Genomic DNA, 17,505 nt, shown 5'->3' on the forward strand with positions numbered 1-17,505 from the left:
TCTACACAACGGCGTACTGGGCATGCTCACACACTTAGCAGTTGCAAAGGGCCATCTTGCATGCACACGGAGTCTAATCACGGAAGGGCGCAGTGTGGAATGTTCTGTGTGTCCATCTACACAACGGCGTACTGGGCATGCTCACACACCTAGCAGTTGCAAAGGGCAATCTTGCATGCAGATGGAGTGTACACACAGAAGGGCACAGTAAGGTATAACTGCCCTCATGCACAGGACGGTCACGCATGCAGTGACCTGTACACACACAGCTGCCATCACAGCTGTCACAGGTGCAGGTCAAAAATACACACTGCAGTGTACACTGTAGTTGTCAAGTCAGCACCATGTCGTTGGTGCAGCACTACACAGCCTTACGGTCCCACAACACCATGTGACACGTGACCACTGGGCTGTACAGCGGTGTACACCAGCTGTGCAGAGTACACATGTACCAACAGGGATCCAACAAGTGTTATGCATTGCAATGATACCAGTATACATGAACAGGTTGGCTCAAAACATACCATGGCCCTTACACAGCTGTGACACCTGACTGTTGCTGTGCACCAATGAACACACATCTGGGTATGTCATACATGTGATTGTGTGGATGTGTGCATGGACTGCACACACAACACATACATATATGGCCTTTGATGTACCTTGTGCATAACACTGGCCTAATCAATGCTACACACGCGAATTGAAGGTGGGCCCATGTCTGTTGAATGCTCACACTACAGGGGGTAGTGGTGTTGACCGGGACACATACCCTTGTACTGGTCGTCTGTGACACCCGTGATATCATACCGCAGTCCATGTGTTATGTATGTCAACACACATGTCCAACAATAGCAATGCATACAAACATGGCAACAGGAGACACATGTGACATCTGTACTGTGCATGCAGCAAATATGCATGTGCAGTGGCCGATGTCTGTAACATAGTTCTACTACCTACGACATGCAGACGCAATGCAGACCCATCATTGACATCTGTATACGGTGACATACAACCAGCACGTATGGAGGGATGTGTGTACATAACGTGGTGAACCACCTGTCTAGATGTATGTGTGCAGGGGATGGCTCACAGTTGTATCACACACCATCCTATCATGCCATGTGCTAACTGTATGCTATGTCGCTGTTATGTGACGGTGCTGACATAATGCATACACAGCGGTCAGGTGTTAACAACTATATGTCATATGGCACCTGTAACACCTACAACCTCCGGTGTGCATATAGCAGCACATTTGCCAGATATAGCGTTGGTACACATAATGCAATCAATACCGCTGCATGTCCATCAAATGTGTCACCATATGGCAGGTGTATCAGTCCCAGCACTGCCATGTGTGTCTGAATGTGTGACCAGGGATGCCACATATCATGGGGAATATGTCCCAGTTGCTACACATCCCTGTACACCATTGTAGAGATCTGTACATACGTCAGTGTGGGAAGAATGACGTTCGCCGATGAGGTGCATCACACACGTCGGCTGTCCGTATACACATGTTTGGTCACCACAGTGTGTGTGTGTCTGTATGTATGTCTGGTGCTTGGTGTGAGTGTGTATGCTAATATACAGTGGGAAATTATCACTAGCCCCACGTGGTGACTAACCCGTAATGGTGATGCATTGCACAACCCTGTTGATGCCATAGGTCCCAGCCATACTGGCTACCTGTGCATGTCCCTTCTCTGTGACATGTCATGTGGGTGCATAGTACTGTGAGGGTGATGACCACACAGGCAAGGGTCCCCAGCTGCACACTATGGGATGTAGGTTATAGTGGTGTACACCCTGTGAATGCGGCCATGTTCACGTACTGTTACAGGGTCCTATTGCTGCACAGTGTGACATCCAGCTACCAAGTGACACCTCACATCATCATTGGACAGGCCGCTGTGTACAACCCCTGCACCATGTCACCATACCTGTAATGTGTCCTGCTATGTATGTCACATCTCTGTCCAGTGTAGCCTATGGCATCGACCACATGCATCAGGTGCAGTATATGTGCGGACATCTGTGTCATGTTGGTGTGTCCAACAGTCAGGATGAGGGTACATGTAGCATGCTGATATTGCCAGACGTGCCTGTGTGTAATTCACAGTTACACGTGGGGGACTGCAAACACTGCTACCTGTAGGCACATGCAAGTGCACCATAGGAGGGAACCAGGGTATCACAACCAACATGGTCCTACAGATGTAACCGAGACACATACTGTGAACACATCACAATGCATGCTGCACCTGCACTACATGGTATGACTGGTGCATGTCGACAGTACACAACCTATGTCACATACACAACTCAGCATTCACACACAACCACTGCAACATACACATCCCTCACTATGCATACACAGGTATTACATACACCTCTCACTATGCTGTTCACCCTGTGCAACAGAATATTTGTGCATAACCCTGCACTGATGGTGTGGATGACAGGGATGCGGCACAGGCTTCATCATATGCACAGGGTGAGATGTTTGCCAGGGGCATAGGCTGCACCAATGGATAACATCATGTGTGTGTGTAAGGGCCGGTGAGTTGACTAGACATGTCTGTGCAGAACGCATGTGGATGTTGTGGAGCCCTACAGTTGTGTTTGCTGTGTGCGTGTATGAGTGTACACAGTTCTGCCATTTGTGATGCCTACACGGGGTATAATTGACAGCGCCAGATTATACAGTGCAGGTTGTACAGCTCACTGTGTCTGTCCACGGCCACGTGACCTGTGCCTGCCTGGGGTTGCATGGGCACTACCAGGTGGAGGTACAGAGTGGCTACTGTCCGACGACACATGTCCGCTGGAACCGTGTCCCCACTGAGACCATCCAGGGCCATGTCCACATGGCCTGCTGTGTCCTGGTGTTGACAGCGCAGCACCAGCTGCACTGCTACTGCTACCGGCACTATGGGAGCGGGCATGTGAGGTGGCACGCTCACGTCGACCTACACTAGGTGGTGTTGTTGGCCTACGTCCATGTGGCCTACGCCTCACTCCTACCAGGTGTTCTAGCACAGACAGTTCCCGCTCGTGGATTGCCATGCCTCGGTCAAGGATTCCGACCATTTCACCTAGTCACCTATCCAGAACTTAGCAATCTGCTGTTGAGCATTTGCCAATGCCTGGATGTTGTCATTTAGGGTATGGATAGCAGCCCTCTGCAGCCTCTGCCCTTCTCTGTTCTGCCGTTCAGCACGTGCCTGTGCCGCCATTATAGTCTGGAACATGTGTCTGGTGATACCAGCTGCTGCGCTCTGTCCTGCAGGTGCATGTCTGCCAGAGGTCCTCCTACGAGCAGCACCGGCCACATGCCTGTGTGGCACATCTGCAGTCGTTACACTGACACCATGGTGTGTAGACACACCTTCTGTAGCCACCACATGTTCCTGTTCCACGCCAACAGACGCTGACTGTCCTTCCTCTATGGCCACCGGTGATGCGGTATGTGGTGGCAGCAGAACTGTGTGCGGGGAAGAGGGGGACATAGCTGGGATGGTAACCATTGGCACAGATTCAGCCCCATGACAACCCTGCCTGTACCTCATGCATATGTTCATCAACACTAGTATCTGTGGGGACACTAACATCAGATGGACCACAGGAGGGCAACGCATCTACATCACCTGTGAATGCAAAGAAATACTGTAAAGTACAGTAGACACAGACATACACACACACACACACACACACACACACAGACACACAGACACACACACAGACACACAGACACACACACACAGACACACAGACACACACACACACACACACACACACACACAGACACACAGACACACAGACACACACACACACACACACACACACACACACACACACACACACACACACACACACACACACACACACACACACACACACACAGACACACCATGCATGTGATTTGTCAGATGGCATGCAGCATGCCTGCGATACAGCAGAGGGCATGCAGCTCAGACATTAATAGTGAAGAACGTAGAAAGTAAAAAACCAATGAATACCAAGACAAATAGGTACGGACTCCTTGCTCCAGCAAATAAATCCAAAAAGAAGTTGCCAAGAACCCAGGACAAGTAGAATTCATTTTAGCATAAATTTATTAATACAGCGTTTTCGCCGTGTGCACTGACACAGCTTCCTCAGAATACAAAACATTAATTAATCTAAGTCAGTTTATATACGTATCCAAAAAGGAAATGATGTCATGGCATTAAAAGGTTGTTAAAGGTGCATGAAAAGTATAAAAATATGTGAACATTTTGTTGTTAATAAAACACAAATGCAAGAGTACATATATAAAAAAGTTATATATATCTAAAAATTGTATGTATCTAAAAATTAAGTCAAGATTAAAATACCAACTTGTTTAAGTAAGACATGTTATAAAGTATAAGTTTAAACATGAAAAACACACATAAAATGTTGTGGGCAGTGTTGTCAACAGCCACTAAGAGTATGGGGAAATTTAGTTGAAACAAATAGATCTAAATTATACAATTAAGGCTTATAGAGCTGTTAGTCCTTGAGGGCAGAAATTACAACTGTGATTGATCCAAGTACACATTCTAAGTAGTATAAACTAATTAATAGTTTAAGCATAGAGCACCAACATGTAAGAAGACAAAAAGATGTGCTCATCTTAAATAGCTTCTCAGTTTTAAAACTGAAGAAATGCTACAATTCTCGTTTAGTGCTGGAAAGTTAAATGCATCAGTTCTCAGTTGCCACTCAAGTTCACAAAGTTCTAACAATAATGGGATGGGCCCCCCCCTAATGTTACCCTGTATTTGGTCTATTGCCATGAAAGAAAAACTGTGCCCAGGATGGTTGATAATATGTGCAGCCAATGCGTTGTTTTCATTCTCCGTCCTGATCGCATAAAGATGTTCGTACATGCGATCACGGAGTCTACGATCGGTTTTACCGATGTAGAAAGATGGGCAACAGTCACAAAATGCTACATAGACAATTGATTTACTTTCACAGCTAAGGGGGACTCTGATGGTATACTTTTTGTCCCTTATTGAGAAAGTTTGTCCTGATCTAACTTTGTGGCATCTATTGCAGAAGCCACAAGGGAACATGCCTATTTTCTTATTAAAGAAAGTTTTAGGAGCGTTCTTTTGTGATAACTCCTTCAAGTTGTTGTTCCTTTTAAAAACGAAACTAGGAGTTACACCAAGTTTGTCAGTAAGTGAGGTTTTACTTGTAATAAAATCCCAGTTCTTACGTGTAATAGACATTATAGCTTTCGAATGAAAGCTGTAAGTCATGATGTAACACGAAGATGAATCAAATGGAGAGGTTTGGGATAATGCATTGACCTCAACTTGGTCTATGGTGGTAGCTTCATGCAAGGAATTGTCTAATTGAGCATGAGACATTGCTAAGTTGTCATTACTTAAAATGGCTTTAAAGAACCCATTAATTCTCTTTGTGTGTACTTCCGAGATAAGTTCACTAATAAGGTTAATTGGGTAACCCCTATTACTAAATAACTCGAAGAGAAAATCACATTCTTTTTCGAAGTTTTCCAACGTACTGCACATCTTAGCTGCCCTCACCAGCTGACCTTTAACGATAGCTTTTTTCTGTTTAAAAGGGTGGTGGCTTGAAAAATGCAGAAAGGAATTGCAGTACGTTGGCTTTCTGTGGATGTTAGAAGTGTACATCTGCGTTTGGGTGTTTTTAGACAACTTAATGTCAAGGTGATCAATTTCCGTACTGGAAAATTTGTTCGTGAATTTCAAAAAAGCCGTGGTGGCATTAATTGAAGTAATGAAACCGTCAGCTTCTGCAAGACCACCTCTAAATAGCAAGAACGCATCATCCAAATACCTAGTATAAAATTGTACTGAAGACATTAAGGATGGAGATGCGAAAAGTATATGCTTTTCCCAATACCCCATGACCATGTTGGCCACGGATGATCCACAAGGGGACCCCATGGTGACCCCTTGTTTCTGAAGAAAATATTTTTTATTAAAAGTAAAGTAATTAAAAGACAGAACTATGTCCATGAGTTCTGTGATTAGTTCAATTTCCAATCTGGGTGCACCCATTTCTTGTAGTAAGAGTGCAGTCCATTCAAGTGCTTCTTGGTGTGGAATTGAAGTGTATAGGTCCACCACATCAACGGTGAGAAAATTAACCTCACCGTTGAAGGGTAGACCATTCACACGTTCCAAGAAAGACCAGGAGTCTTTGCAGACCCCTGGTAGCAACTGTACATACTTGGACAAAAGTTTATCGACAACTTTGGCACTAGGGTATGTCATGGAGGACCTACCATCAATTAAAGCTCTCATTGGTGGATTTACTAGGTCTTTATGTATCTTGGGAATACCAAACATTATTGGTAACTTTGGTGATGTAATGTCGATGTAATTATAAGTATCCAAGTTGATCTTATTCCCAAGATACAAATCACGCAAGTAACCCCTGATCCTGTTGTGTGCAGTGTTGATTTCACTGATGGAAGCCTCTGAATATGCTGGTGAATCTAAAACTAAAGTCATTTTTTCGTTGTATAATTCATTTTCAAAAATCACCAATCCCCCTCCCTTGTCGGGTTTCATTAAGCGTACTGGTTCATGGCATAGATTGGTGAATGAAACGATTTGTTCCTTAGAGGTGTTAAATGTACAATGAGCTCCTATCCCAGGAGTATCATTGAACAGGTGTCTGAGGTCTACTTCTGACACATGTTCAAAAAGAGCCAGGGAGGGGTGGAGGGGAGGGTTAAATACACTTGGGAGTCTGAAAAAAGGAAAATCTGCAAAGGTCGTGTCATTGTCAAAAAACAGTTTCAGATTTAGCTTTCTTACAAAACACTTAAGGTTTATTATTTCTTTCGTGATGTCACCAAATTTACTAGGGACAAATGAGTTCCCGTAAGCCAGGAGCTCGATAAGATCATTTGAGAGCTGAATGTCCGTGAAATTGTAAATGGTAAAGTCCCCCTTATGGTTGTGAACTATTTTTGGACCATATTTTTTAAGGACTTCTTCATGGACTTCAGGGGCTCCTACAGGTATGGAAACAACAGGACTTAGAGTTATTGGTTCCAATTCCTCCTCTTGTTGTTCCATTGTTGGTATTGGCGTTGGTCTAAAAAAGGGGTATTACCTTGATTGTTCTGCCTCATGTTAGACCTAGAGGCAGCATTGGTATGGTTATTATTGGCATTAAGGCCTCTAATCCTATTGCTGCGCCTAGGGCCAGGTTGTTCGTCATTGGAGTTAGGGACCTCTGGTGTAGACTCTGTAAAATTGTCAAGTTGACTCGCCCCCTCCCCCAGTAATGGCCTATTATTTTCAAAAAATTGAAGTTTTGGGTAAGCTAAACTATTTCTGTAAGCTTCCCTATCCCTTAACAATTTTTTGCTTTTGTTAATTTTCAATTTATTCAGCAAAGCATCAATGCTATTCAGAGTTCTGTCATAGTCTATTTTATATTTAGGAAATTCCAAGTCAGCTTTCAATTCATTATCCAGCGTTTCAGTTTCCAATAACAACTTGTTAATTTGAATGTCATAGTGTTTTAGAATAAGTTCAAGCAGTTGAATTCCTTGGGTCTGAAAAAGATCTTTCAATTCCGCGTAAAATAATGCGTTATTAAGTAGGCCCGATGGAGAAAACATATTTCGTAGCCCTTTAGGGATGAGACCCTCATTAATGCATTGCCTGAAGTACACAGTCTCTAATTGCAATTTCTTTAACTTCAGAACGTTGGTATCAAATTGTTTAAGCTTGTCTAATAACGTAGTGTTAGATGTTTCAGTGTTCAGTGCGTTATTAGAGGCTAAGTTCTGTTCAGAAAATGAGAAACCGTCAGTGTTCCTCATCCATTCATTAAAATTGGAAACAGTACTTATATTGTTGTAAGAAGCGCCGTTAGCCGTCATGGAAGTCATCCGAGAAGGCTGGGTGGCTGCAGGTGTTATTCTTTTAGAACGAACTGTTTCTGTGTTAACAGAACGAGTTGGTAAAGCGGAAGAGCTCGCTTGAATGTTGTCACAAGACAGGTAGTTTAAAGAAAGGTTAGGAACCAAGCCAGCTGAGGTAGAAACTGGAGTACGAACATTACCTAGTTGACCAGCTGGTATTTGGGAGTCGGAGAGAGTATCAGAAACCGGGTTAGAGGTTCCTGGTTCCTCGTCGACAGTCACTGGTTCCCGATCAGCGAAGACAGCTGATGTATGATTAACACCACGCCTCTCGAAAGCTTCCAGTTTAGCGTTCAAGAGGTCAACCTTCGTAGCCAATGCAGAGAGAGAGTTAGAGACTTTGTTGAAAAAGTCCTGTTGGAAGTTTTCCGTTCCTGTAGCAAGGAACAAGTTTGGTGTGCTGGGGCTAACAGGACTATCCGTAGCCATATCAAACAAACAAGTGAAGAACGTGGAAAGTAAAAAACCAATGAATACCAAGACAAATAGGTACGGACTCCTTGCTCCAGCAAATAAATCCAAAAAGAAGTTGCCAAGAACCCAGGACAAGTAGAATTCTTTTTTAACGCAAAATTTATTAATACAGCGTTTTCGCCGTGTGCACTGACACAGCTTCCTCAGAATACAAAACATTAATTAATCTAAGTCAGTTTATATACGTATCCAAAAAGGAAATGATGTCATGGCATTAAAAGGTTGTTAAAGGTGCATGAAAAGTATAAAAATATGTGAACATTTTGTTGTTAATAAAACACAAATGCAAGAGTACATATATAAAAAAGTTATATATATCTCAAAATTGTATGTATCTAAAAATTAAGTCAAGTTTAAAATACCAACTTGTTTAAGTAAGACATGTTATAAAGTATATGTTTAAACATGAAAAACACACATAAAATGTTGTGGGCAGATCAGGACAAACTTTCTCAATAAGGGACAAAAAATATACCATCAGAGTCCCCCTTAGCTGTGAAAGTAAATCAATTGTCTATGTAGCATTTTGTGACTGTTGCCCATCTTTCTACATCGGTAAAACTGATCATAGACTCCGTGATCGCATGTACGAACATCTTTATGCGATCAGGACGGAGAATGAAAACAACGCATTGGCTGCACATATTACCAACCATCCTGGGCACAGTTTTTCTTTCATGGCAATAGACCAAATACAGGGTAACATTAGGGGGGGGCCCATCCCATTATTGTTAGAACTTTGTGAACTTGAGTGGCAACTGAGAACTGATGCATTTAACTTTCCAGCACTAAACGAGAATTGTAGCATTTCTTCAGTTTTAAAACTGAGAAGCTATTTAAGATGAGCACACCTTCTTGTCTTTTTACATGTTGGTGCTTTATGCTTAAACTATTAATTAGTTTATACTACTTAGAACGTGTACTTGGATCAATCACAGTTGTAACTTCTGCCCTCAAGGACTAACAGCTCTATAAGCCTTAATTGTATAATTTAGATCTATTTGTTTCAACTAAATTTCCCCATACTCTTAGTGGCTGTTGACAACACTGCCCACAACATTTTATGTGTGTTTTTCATGTTTAAACTTATACTTTATAACATGCCTCACTTAAACAAGTTGGTATTCTAACTTGACTTAATTTTAGACATACACAATTTTTAGATATATATAATGTACTTTTGCATTTGTGTTTTATTAATAATAAAATGCACACATTTTTATATATATTTTTTATGCACCTTTAACAACCTTCTAATGCCATGACATCATTTCCTTCTTGGATACGTATATAAACTGACTTAGATTAATTAATGTTTTGTATTCTGAGGAAGCTGTGTCAGTGCACACGGCGAAAACGCTGTATTAATAAATTTTGCGTTAAAAAAGAATTCTACTTGTCCTGGGTTCTTGGCAACTTCTTTTTGGATTTATTTGCTGGAGCAAGGAGTCCGTACCTATTTGTCTTGGTATTCATCAGACATTAATAGTGTTAGTAAGCATACCTCCCTGGGGTGCACACTACAGCAAGCAGGTGTCATATCAGTAGCCATGCAGTTCACACAATCATGGTAGTATGCATGCATCCCCGTGATACACCATGTGGCCAAGAACAGGATAACAGTACACATGGCTGACGTGACCTTGACATGTAATCTGCTGACATGTGCATTAACATGCATACATGTTTGACACAATGGTGTCCTGACACATGTACAGCATCATAATGAGCTTCACATTGCAGTGTTGTGTGTATGCCCTACAGATAGAATGCATGTTTAGCAAATGTGAATGAGAATGGGAGGGTAGTGTGAGTCGTCTACATTGCTATACAGTGTGAAGTACAGACACTGTGCCATTGCATGGCAACATGAGGCATGTATGTTGCTGTAGAATGCATAATATGTACACATTGCATAGCCATAACTGCAACACAGTCGTGATGTTCGACAGATCGTATATGGTAGACTTCAGTGACACCTCCAGTAGCTGTGCACAGGCTTTTAGGTTGTCCAGTGTACCACATCAACTGTATAATTGGTCAACTAAGGCTATAATTGGACCATGTGTGGACAATGTGCAACTGGGTGTATACACATCCCAAGTACTGTGTGGCTACATGTCTCTGGCCATCCCTCATGGCCATGTGTGCACATGTGTTGGCCAATTGTGTGTGATGGGCATCTTTTCCACATGTCTGTGTGGTCCCATATGACATACACCCATACATGTCAGATATGTCACAATCCACAGGGCTATGCAGACAACGGGTTGTATGTTTGGTATGTGGGGTATAGGTCATGCGATAGTGTGACAATATTGCAGACAGAACACTACATATCTGGGACATGTCAGGTGGCACATCACAATGTGTGCACCCGATGCAGGGGCATATGACACAATGGTGACACTTGTGGACTGCCCATATCACAGCTCACTGTGTGGTACTGTGTGCGTACCACACATGTTGTTCCAATGCATACTACATATGCCTCCATTGTAGAACTCCTCCACCATTGTATGCACAGCTGACCACACATGTCGCAATGACAAGTACTGTGGTTTCAAGTCTGTGTATCATTACATTTGTATATATTGCACATGGATGGCGTGTGTGAATGCATAGTGGTGCGACCTGCATATCGTGACTGGAACAAACATCAGGTGTGCAAGTGTTAACTGGCCACATGGCAAATAGATCTACACTGTAACATGCCTGATACTGATGACAGTCTCACCTGCAATGGACCCATGTCTGTGCGGCATGCCAGAGGTACCTATATAGGGGTGACACACCAGTATGACCATTATCCATGAATGTATGACAGCCACAGGTTGCACTGTGCATGTGAACACATTCACCTGTGTAAAAGCATATAGTATGCACATGTGTGCATACACAACGTAGCATACTGTAGTATGCAGCATGTGTGTCCACATACCTGGCATATGTTGTTACTTTACATAATGTACAGTGACACATGCAACTACATGGGATATAATAGCCATATGTGCAGTACTGACTTACCAGGCAACTCCAGGCTCATTGGTTGGGAGACACCCACCTCCACAATGGCAGCTAGTGTTTCTGGATGCTGTTCCCTGGGTGCCCCCAGACTGGCCAGTAGCTCCTCGGTGTGTGTGAGTGGGGGCTGGGTTGGTGGCCCACCACCTGTTTCACCTTGTTCCCTGGCGATTGCAGTGGCATGCTGTTTTGCATGTCACATCAGGTCCATGCAGTGTCTGCACACCTGCTGGTAGTTGCGGTTATGGCCACCCACATCGTTCACCCTCCTGTATAAATCCTGCCACAGGTCATCCTGCTGCTGGGCATGCTGTGGCACATGGCTGAACAACAAGTCATAGTTGTCATGGAGCTGTGGAATGAGGACATCATCCTCCTGGCGGGTGTATGCTGGGAGGCGTAGACGGGGCATTATCTGTAAAACATAATGATGGTGACAGGTCACAGTTTCAGAGATGTCAAGAGATACTGTTGCACATACATTTCTATGACATCTACTGCATCTGCACAGTTATCTTTGCAAAGCATCATGACACTGACACGACTGACGTGGTTGTGTCACACATGTCACACCCATTATGCATTGGATATCATCACCATATATGTGTGTCACCTTATTACAGTGTTCATACTCCATGTAAATGCTGTCTTGCTGTGGGCATCTCTATTTGCCTGCTCTTGTGTTCTTACCTATCTGCACATGCCTCGATGTGTCCACGGTACTACTGTTGACCTGGATGCTGTGTATATGTCACATGTCAACATAGACACAGCCGTAATGGACTTGAGCAGTGACAATGCACACATACGCATGGACACCTGTACATGCATGTGTTTTGCCATATACATCTACACAGCACTGTACAACTGTTCAACATCCTGCCACGGATCACCTGTATTACACATGTGATAGACAATGGACAATGGATAGTCAGACGACATTCGCAGGGATGGTCATCAACCATAGCATGTGCGGGCACGGTTAACACACTGTAACAGACAGCCATTGTGCCACCGCAAGGTGCATTGGTGCCACATTACTGATCCAGTCAGTTGATAGTACATCTACCATGCGGCCATCACACCATGTATGACTGGGATGACATGTGCAGCTTTGATGGACAGGGTTGCATGGTATGATGGGAGTATGTCACATATATGGCACAGGGATCTGTCCAGCCTGTGGCGATCCTAGTATTAGGACGGTGGCTGTCCATGACATATGTCATATAGATCAGGATATGGACATGTAGCATTTCCATCATCATGGTGTAGCAAATGTCCTTCTGCAAGGTAGACAGCATGCTGCATAGTGGAGGTGTGGATTGTGAAGGCTGGTATCGCACATCCATGCATAGCCATTACCCTTTACAGGTGGAATGTGATCCAATATTGGTCACCACAGTGCTGTATATGCCTGTCCAGTGATCTCCGTGCTCATGGATGGCACCCTGACATGACATGGGTACCTCATATGACTACCTAAGGGGCCTGGAGACGTCACCATGTCAGGGGGTGCACTGCACAGCACCATCCCTTACACAGTGTCCATAATGTTGCCACAGTCTAGGTAGTAGTTTATGGGTACAGGGATGTTCACCTAGCGGTGACACTGCTGGTATCATCCATCAGACTGTGCACATATGTCACACACCTCACCCACACAGCCCATTCTGTATGTTGTTCACAACACTGACACAGCTATACTGATAGGCCATGGCCATTCACAGCCTTACATACACAGATGCCTAACATTTGTCTGTGTGGTATGGGCTACAATGATGGTGGGGTACAACACATTAACCCTGTTCTACTGTATCTGGCACTGATGTGCTGTGCACATGTCACTCTTGCACCTTTTGTAGTTGTGAGTCTGTCAACAGGTCACTGGTGGAACACTCCTGTGACATGCAAAGGTATTTGTAATTAAATATCTGTGCTGTCTTGTACATCTGTACTGCTAACATCTACAGTGCTTTCATGGACATGCACACCATACTCAGCAGGGTTATTGTGCGGTGCCACCCTAAATGACTGTCATCACCACTTGTGTGTTGATATTATCCAACACCCTGTCTGTATTGTATGGTCATGCTAGGCACTTGTCCAGAACATGTGAGCATGTCATGAGCTACTGATTACTATAGCGCCCATTCCACACCATGTCCCACAGGTACACTGGCTGTCCTACACTTCCCAGCTTGCTTATGGTACGACAGCTGTTGTACACACGTAACGCACATATCCTGTGGGACATGGTTGTATATACAGGCATGTCCAACTGTCATGTACCAGTGCTACTGCCTGTCTATATGAGGGATATGTCGTACATGTGGCAATAGAGCAATTGTCTCATGTACACATTCAATGCTCACCTCCCAACATACGTCACTACAGCCTGTGGGAGATGCACGTCTGCAGCCGTGCTGGGCCCATAGCTCTCAGGTGTACCTCATTACGGGGAACGTACCTCATTTGGGGTTCTAAAAGGTGCATGTTCCTCATGGTTCCACATTGGAAGGGTCTGTCACACATTCATTGTTGTACATAGTTTACCTGCTAGCCATGGCTAAATAGATGGGAATCACATTAATTCATTGGAATATCTGTTTTATACGTAAGACCAGCCTATTTTAGCCATCATATGCCCTTCCTAGTTGACGCTGTTAGTAAGCCAGTTGTAAGTGTTCCATGTTTCGCCCATTTGTCACACGGTATATGGGCTAATGTTCCTCTGTTTGGGGACAGGGGGCTGACAGCTATGGCTGGGGGTAATGCTGTCGCCAACCCTGACTGCACCTGACAGTCATTTGGGGATGTGTAACATTCGCAACACACCCCACCCTTCACATAGTCTCACATGATCTACACCACTGGACACACCTATGAGGACAACCTGTGCAGTATGTCTCCATACTCACTGTAGGCACCAGAGGTAGCCCCCATCATGGCAGACAACATCACCAGCTTATAGCCCACAGACTCATGTGTGCCCGCCACATACAGCCAATAGTGTGTTATAACATTCACAACACACCAGTCATAGCTGACTCTGTAGGGTGTCACACTGCAGTTCCACACAGCAGGCTACACAAGGTGTTAGTCGCTTACATCTTGCTGTCGGGTAACTGCTTCTGCAACATAACCTATGCACCCATGCCACACCTCACCAGGTACAATGTGACTGTCATTCACCATGTTAGTGTGACAGCCCTGTGATGCCACTTCACAGACTACGTGTGCAGGGACATGCAATAGCTCAACAGTTTTATAGCCCTGAGGGTGTGGGCCTAGCCCTGGGGAGCATTTTGCATTCATCCGGACATGATACCACTGTAAAATGACCGACTGTGTCACTTCAACAGTTGCCTATGCTCCTATTGTCATTCTACAGGCATGTGGTATCTGTCCGCTATGACTGTCCTGGTCAAAGACAATGCTGTGGCACAGATGACTTGCACCTGTCAGCCCTGGGAGTACAGCCCACATGTAAGGCTCTTGCTGCTTCTATACTGCCTGTCTTGCACAGTTTCCAATAACTGTCACCGGCAGGGCGGTAACTAGCAGGTGCGACATGGGGTCATGTGACACATTGCTTGCATCTTCCTCTGTGACGCACGCAGGCAAGGCACACCTTATAATGCACCACTCAAACATCTCTGCAGTGACTGTGACCTGCCTCTAGGCTCCGCAGAGCACACCTGCAATGACAGGCTATAGACAGACGATACCTTTCAGGCACATACCTGGACCGGCACACCCACAGCTGAGGGGTTCCCATATCCCACTATGTTTTGCACACATCCTGGCAAGTTGCTTAGCACAATGCATCAGAGGTGGTCCACGTGCAACTAACTGTGTCCGGGACCGCTATACACATTGTAACAAGCGACAGAGTCAACATCATACCCCACGGGTAACATACCTTCTATGTTGGTATAGTGGACAGTGGGCCTCAGCTACTACTGATGTGTGACTGACACTACCCCACACTTCACTGGGATAGCCACTCATGTACCGACACATCCATAAGTCATACCCTCCACTCTGTGGGATCAACCCATACACACCACCTCCAAGACCTACATTACCCTTGGCATAAACACTACCACCATGTGACTGGTGTTACACACCTGGGGTTATCCCCTCATTGGTGGATTCCGAACATATGCTAATCGACCTTGTTAGCCACATCCCGGCACCACACCCATCACAGCATACACAGTACATGTGTACTACAACACCTACTATAGACGTCTGCTGACAGTGGTTGTTAACATCATGACACCCGTGCAGATGGACAATGCACATACAAATGCTGACACATACCCCAGTGCACTTAAATAGCATGTACACAACTGCATGGATCATGCTATTCCACACAGAGCCATGATGGTACACACCAGATAACAGACGCCACTCTGGTGGTCATGTTCCACGGACATATGATGTACAACAACAGGTGTAGGCTATTACACAGTGGTGTACATTCCCATGTGTGGGGTGGCTCACTGGTCAGCTGTGGTGGGGCCACAGGGTCCCTCATCACATACTCCAAGACTAGCTATGTAAACATGACTGCCACACATTCCGGGGTGTACCACCAGGCATTATGGTGGTATGTCAGTATTCGATGGCAACATCCACATCTGCTGTCACATACAACAGTCACTCAGGAACATTGCAGACCCAGGTATTGTTGGCAACATGCTGGAGGATGGATTCAATGCTGACAGTACACCCTCTCACTCACTACAGGACCGCAATCCATACATGAACATTGTGGTGTCCCTGTGGTCACACCTACACAGTACTGACCTACACTCTATATGTCCTGGGACACTGGCCCCATGTCACCTTCCAACGTCCCAGGCTGTGATGTCCACCAACCTCTGAATTACATGTCTCCCCACTAGGCCACCATATTCAGTGATAGCCTTGTTTCAGACATTGTAGCCCCTGAATGGCACACAGCAGCATTTATCACACTACACACAGTTGGCACTGCATTGCACGAGTGGGACTATAGTCCTACACACCTGACTGGACTGTTCTCCATGGCTATGGGGAACATCATCAAGGACGTCATTCACAGAGACATTGTTGGGCTCCCGTCCTTTGCTGCCACCCGGGTTGGGCTTGTTAAGGCCAGCGCATGGCCCCTACACATGGTGGACTCCTTTCATACAGTTACCAGGGCAGTTGCTGATGGTACGGGAGTCCACACATCCTACATTGTCCTCTCATTGCCTTTCAGCACCATTCCCCATTCTGGTATTGACAACATACACATCCACCTGCACACCGTATCCTGTGTCTCAGGATGTTATGCTATGTGGCTCATGGACAGGACACACAGTGAGGCCAGCATACCATAGTACCTACTACATGTCAGGTACATTTGGCATACCATGGTCCTCAGTCATAGGGCCCCTCATGTTCAGTATATGCTTCCCTGCGGAACAGGCTGGCATAGGGGACTTTCCCTGCCTAGCTTTCAAACGCCTACATACCAAGCACCATGATTGCTCCACCAGCTGATACTGACTCCAACCATATGGGTGTCGCTGTGACAGATACATAATCTGACTATCATGGCATCAAGCTGCATGACACAAGGTGCATGCACATCACCTTTGCATTACACCATTCACCCACTGACTATCACATGGATGGTAGTCCCCTACATACATATCACATTGTACATGTTTGCAGTACACACATATGTCACACCCACTCCTGTGGTTACCATATTGCCACTGTGGCGTGGATATCCTTCTACGTGGCCACACCTATCTGTACTGGGTGTGTAACTGGTACATAGGCACCCATTGTACCTCTGAACTCAGGACATCTACACACATTCATGGGTACACCACCCCATTTAGGGTGTGCCTTACACAACAGCTACAGCTTCACATGCCACAACATTAACACGCCATGACGTTTACTGAGCTCGGATGGTTTAAATATGTGGCTGCACTATGGACAGCACATCTGTACACAATTGCATACTACATACTCAGGGATGA

Source organism: Protopterus annectens, chromosome 8.part0, assembly GCF_019279795.1.
Source record: "Protopterus annectens isolate FY-2018-M chromosome 8.part0, PAN1.0, whole genome shotgun sequence".
Taxonomy (NCBI): Eukaryota; Metazoa; Chordata; order Ceratodontiformes; family Protopteridae; genus Protopterus; species Protopterus annectens.